Genomic DNA, 6,000 nt, shown 5'->3' with positions numbered 1-6,000 from the left:
ATCAGCCTCAACACCTGTTCTTACTCTCTTTAATTACCACACCCATCCTACTTAAACCTGACCGAACAGTCGTTCCTCCTCTTTGTTTTGTGTTGCATCCCTCCTCCTTTCCCTTAGGTTGTGTCAAGGAGCTTTTGGGGGGGGGCCTTCACCTTCACCACAGCAGCCTAACTACCATGGCCCGACAGTGATGTCTACCTGAGACTCCAAGCCAAACCCTCCGGATCCTTTATCTGCAGCCCTTGGCTTTGTCTCGTCCATTCTCATTTCCCCATTGAATCCTCATTCCCCCATCCATTCAATTTCCTCAATAAATATCCTAAACCCATTTCATGTCTGGTCCTTAAACTCGTGAATGTCTGTTTAACTATTATAATTGAATCAATCTTGTTTTAGTTTTGTAATGTTAACAATCTTATAGTCATTAGATAATGAAAATCAGGTTACTCTGACAATATCGTCCAGCTAACAGCTTCATTTCAGCATAGCTGGCTAACACAGGATTGAGTTATGTATGATATTTGTGCTGTGACCTGGATCCCACAGAAGAAATGACATAGAGTAGAGCTGACCCCAGAGTCCTATGAGGCCAAAGAGGTCTGATGAAGATGTGGAGGGTCCTTGGTTGTGAGTCTGAGTGGTGGTATCTGGGGGATCTCACCTCTGACCAGGTCCTTTACTATGCAGCCTAACAGGAGATAGATGTACCCTGCCACAGTGAAAATTGGCTGTCAGACACACGCCGTTGGGAAAGTGGTGAGCGCCAGGAAATTAGCTGGGAGTGGGCTGGCGGAGAGAGGGAGACAGAGGTCAGTTTCAAACTGCTGGCCTGGGGGTTGTACTACAGGTTAGGAAGAGAACAGACATACTGGCGAGTTTGGGATTGATGTTACAGCCAGGATATGAAAAATACAAGCGAGATGGACAACAAATGAAGATAAGTTGGATCACATCGAGGGGTGCATATCCTCAATTGTTTCCTCTCAAGCCATTTAGGTCTATATTGCAATTGTGGACAAACAGGCTTGGGTTAGAGTTAGAGTTGACAGTTAGGATGAGGGTTAGGGTTGAGGCTAGAGTTAGAATTGAGGGTCAGAGTTAGGTTTGAGGGTTAGAGTTAGGGTTGACAGTTAGGATGAGGGTTAGGGTTAGGATTGAGGCTAGAGTTAGAGTTGAGAGTGAGAGTTAGGTTTGAGGGTTAGAGTTAGGGTTGCGGGTTAGAGTTAGGGATGAGGGCTAGAGTTAGGGTTGAGGGTTAGGGTTGAGGGCTATGTTTGAGGCTTGAGGTTTAGGATAAGGGTTAGAGTTAGGGCTGAGGGTTAGAGTTAGGGTTGAGGGTTACGTTTGAGGCTTGATGTTTAGGATGAGGGTTAGCGTTAGGGCTGAGGGTTAGAGTTAGGGTTGAGGGTTATGTTTGAGGCTTGAGGTTTAGGATAAGGGTTAGAGTTAGGGTTGAGGGTTAGGTTTGAGGGTTATGTTTGGAGGCTTGAGGTTTAGGATAAGGGTTAGAATTAGGGTTGAGGCTAGAGTTAGGGCTGAGGGTTAGAGTTAGGGTTGAGAGTTAGGTTTGAGGGTTGAGGTTTAGGATGAGGGTTAGAGTTAGGGTTGAGGGTTAGAGTTAGGGTTGGGTGTTAGGTTTAAGGTTAGAGTTAGGTTTGAGGGTTAGAGATAGGGTTGAGGGTTAGGTTTAATGTTAGAGTTAGGGTGGAGGGTTAGAGTTAGGGTTGAAGGTAGAGGTCGATCGATTAATCGGAATGGCCGATTAATTGAGGCCATTTTCATAACAATCAGAAATCGGTATTTTTGGACACCGATTTGGCCGATTTATTTATGTATTTTTTACACCTTTATTTAATCTTTATTTAAATAGGCAAGTCAGTTAAGAACACATTCTTATTTTCAATGACGGCCTAGGAACGGTGGGTTAACTGCCTCGTTCAGGGGCAGAATGACAGATTTTTACCTTGTCAGCTCGGGGGATTCAATCTTGCAACCTTACAGTTTTAACTAGTCCAACGCTCTAATCACCTGATTACATTGCACTCCACGAGGAGTGGAGTAAGCCAAGGTAAGTCGCTAGCTAGCATTAAACTCATCTTATAAAAAACAATCAATCAATTTAATCACTAGTTAACTACACATGGTTGATGATATTACTAGTTTATCTAGCGTGTCCTGCGTTGCATATAATCGATGCGGTGCGTATCGTTGCTCCAATGTGTACCTAACCATAAACAACATCAATGCCTTTCTTAAAATCAATACACAGATGGGGAGAACAAGTATTTGATACACTGCCAATTTTGCAGGTGTTCCTACTTACAAAGCATGTAGAGGCCTGTAATTTTTATCATAGGTACCCTTCAACTGTGAGAGACGGAATCTAAAACAAAAATCCAGAAAATCACATTGTATGATTACAACAATATAACATAACATTGATGGTTGTGCAATGTAACAGGAATATTTAGACTTATGGATGCCACCCATTAGATACAATACAGAACGGTTCCGTATTTCACTGAAAGAATAAACGTCTTATTTTCGAGATTATATTTTCCGGATTCGACCATATTAATGACCTACGGTTTGTATTTCTGTGTGTTATTATGCTATAACTAAGTATATGATTTGATAGAGCAGTGTGACTGAGCGGTGGTAGGCAGCAGCAGGCTCATAAGCATTCATTCAAATAGCACTTTAGGGATAGGTTTGAGTGCTAGATATAGGATTGAGGGTTAGAGTTATGGTTGTGGGTTGAGGGTTAGGAATGAGGGCTAGAGATAGTTTTGAGGCTAAAGTTAGGGTTGAGGGTTAGCTTTGAGGGTTAGAGTTAGAGTTGAGGCTAGAGTTAGAGTTGAGTCTAGAGTTAGGGTTGAGGGTTAGGTTAGCGATGAGGGTTAGGTTTGAGGCTTAGAGTTAGGGTTGAGGGTTAGGGTTAGATTTGAGGGTTAGGGTTAGATTTTAGGGTTAGAATTAGGTTTGAGGTTAGATTTAGGGTTGGGTATTAGAGTTAGAGTTGAGGCTAGAGTTAGGGTTGAGTGTTAGTATTAGGTTTGAGTGTTAGGGCTAGTGTTAGGGATATGGTTGAGACTAGAGTTAGAGTTGTGTGTTAGAGTTAGGAAGGGGTTAGGATTAGGGTTGAGGGTTAGGGTTAGGATGAGTGTTAGGGTTATGGTTGAGTCTAGAGTTAGGGTTAGGGTTGAGGGTTAGAGTTAGCATTCAGGGTTAGGTTTGAGGGATAGAGTTAGGGTTGAGGCTAGAGTCATGGTTGAGGGTTAGGCTTGAGTGCTAGGGCTAGGGTTGAGTGTTAGGGTTGAGACTAGAGTTAGGGTTGGGTGTTCGGGTTATGGTTGAGTGTTAGGGCTAGAGTTAGGGCTGGTTGTTAGGGCTAGGGTTAGGGTTGAGGGTTAGGGCTAAGTTTTGGGTTAGGGTTGAGGCTAGAGTTAGGGTTGGGTGTTAGGGTTATGGTTGAGTGTTAGGGCTAGAGTTAGGGCTGGTTGTTAGGGCTAGGGTAAGGGTTGAGGGTTAGGGCTAAGTTTTGGGTTAGTGTTGAGGCTAGAGTTAGGGTTGAGTGTTAGGGTTTAACCAACATGTGGACATGAAGCTATGGTTACTGTTAGTGTTACTACTGTAAGTACCAATCTAGGGTTAGTGTGAAGATTAGGGATAGTGCTACTTGCCGGTTCTACCCTAACCCTAGCTTCATGTCCATGCCCCGGTTCAACCCTAACCCTAGCTTCATGTCCATGCCCCGGTTCTACCCTAACCCTAGCTTCATGTCCATGTCCCGGTTCAACCCTAACCCTAGCTTCATGTCCATGTCCCAGTTCAACCCTAACCCTAGCTTCATGTCCATGTCCCAGTTCTACCCTAACCCTAGCTTCATGTCCATGGCCCAGTTCAACCCTAACCATAGCTTCATGTCCACATTCCAGTTCAACCCTAACCCTAGCTTCATGTCCATGCCCCAGTTCAACCCTAACCCTAGCTTCATGTCCATTCCCCGGTTCAACCCTAACCATAGCTTCATGTCCACATCCCAGTTCAACCCTAACCCTAGCTTCATGTCCATGTCCCAGTTCAACCCTAACCCTAGCTTCATGTCCATGCCCCGGTTCAACCCTAACCCTAGCTTCATGTCCATGCCCCGGTTCTACCCTAACCATAGCTTCATGTCCATGTCCCCGTTCAACCCTAACCCTAGCTTCATGTCCATGCCCCAGTTCAACCCTAACCCTAGCTTCATGTCCACATCCCAGTTCAACCCTAACCCTAGCTTCATGTCCACATCCCAGTTCAACCCTAACCCTAGCTTCATGTCCATGCCCCAGTTCAACCCTAACCCTAGCTTCATGTCCATTCCCAGTTCAACCCTAACCATAGCTTCATGTCCATGTCCCAGTTCAACCCTAACCCTAGCTTCATGTCCATGTCCCAGTTCAACCCTAACCCTAGCTTCATGTCCATGCCCCGACACAACCCTAACCCTAGCTTCATGTCCATGCCCCGGTTCTACCTAACCATAGCTTCATGTCCATGTCCCAATCCTCAACCCTAACCCTAGCTTCATGTCCATGCCCCAGTTCAACCCTAACCCTAGCTTCATGTCCATGCCCCGGTTCAACCCTAACCCTAGCTTCATGTCCATTCCCCGGTTCTACCCTAACCCTAGCTTCATGTCCACATCCCAGTTCAACCCTAACCCTAGCTTCATGTCCATGTCCCGGTTCTACCCTAACCCTAGCTTCATGTCCATGCCCAAGTTCTACCCTAACCCTAGCTTCATGTCCATGTCCCAGTTCAACCCTAACCCTAGCTTCATGTCCATGTCCCCGTTCAACCCTAACCCTAGCTTCATGTCCATGCCCCGGTTCAACCCTAACCATAGCTTCATGTCCACATCCCAGTTCAACCCTAACCCTAGCTTCATGTCCATGTCCCAGTTCAACCCTAACCCTAGCTTCATGTCCATGCCCCGGTTCAACCCTAACCCTAGCTTCATGTCCACATCCCAGTTCAACCCTAACCCTAGCTTCATGTCCATGCCCCGGTTCAACCCTAACCCTAGCTTCATGTCCATGTCCCAGTTCAACCCTAACCCTAGCTTCATGTCCATTCCCCGGTTCAACCCTAACCCTAGCTTCATGTCCACATCCCAGTTCAACCCTAACCCTAGCTTCATGTCCATGTCCCAGTTCTACCCTAACCCTAGCTTCATGTCCATGTCCCAGTTCAACCCTAACCCTAGCTTCATGTCCATGTCCCAGTTCAACCCTAACCCTAGCTTCATGTCCATGCCCCGGTTCAACCCTAACCCTAGCTTCATGTCCATTCCCCGGTTCTACCCTAACCCTAGCTTCATGTCCACATCCCAGTTCAACCCTAACCCTAGCTTCATGTCCATGTCCCGGTTCTACCCTAACCCTAGCTTCATGTCCATGTCCCAGTTCAACCCTAACCATAGCTTCATGTCCATGTCCCAGTTCTACCCTAACCCTAGGTTCATGTCCATGTCCCAGTTCAACCCTAACCATAGCTTCATGTCCATGTCCCAGTTCAACCCTAACCATAGCTTCATGTCCATGCCCCAGTTCAACCCTAACCCTAGCTTCATGTCCATGCCCCAGTTCAACCTAACCATAGCCTCAACTAAAGGTTGACACAGGAGTGAAAATGTATTTCTCTCCCATCTTGTCCTGTAAAATCTTTCTCGTACTGTCCCAATCCTGCAACAGTTCTATAAACCGACAACTTTTCTGTCCTGTCCTGATAAAAATCACTCCACTCCAGAAATACCTTCTCCATTAGCTGCTTGTCTCTGCCTGCCCCCCTACCTGCACTCTGCTGCATGTGTGAGTTTCCATAGCAACGGCTCCGTTTTGGGCTGCTCTAGAGATGAGATGGGAGAGCGAACTGTTAGCTTGCTCTTAGATAGCTACTTTTCATTGCCCTGCCAGCAGATAAAGACCGAAATAGTGAAGACTGAAAAATATGTGC

This window comes from Oncorhynchus nerka, linkage group LG14, assembly GCF_034236695.1.
Source record: "Oncorhynchus nerka isolate Pitt River linkage group LG14, Oner_Uvic_2.0, whole genome shotgun sequence".
NCBI classification, from domain to species: Eukaryota; Metazoa; Chordata; class Actinopteri; order Salmoniformes; family Salmonidae; genus Oncorhynchus; species Oncorhynchus nerka.
The sequence above is the reverse complement of the archived record's forward strand: the minus strand, read 5'-3'. Positions refer to the sequence as shown.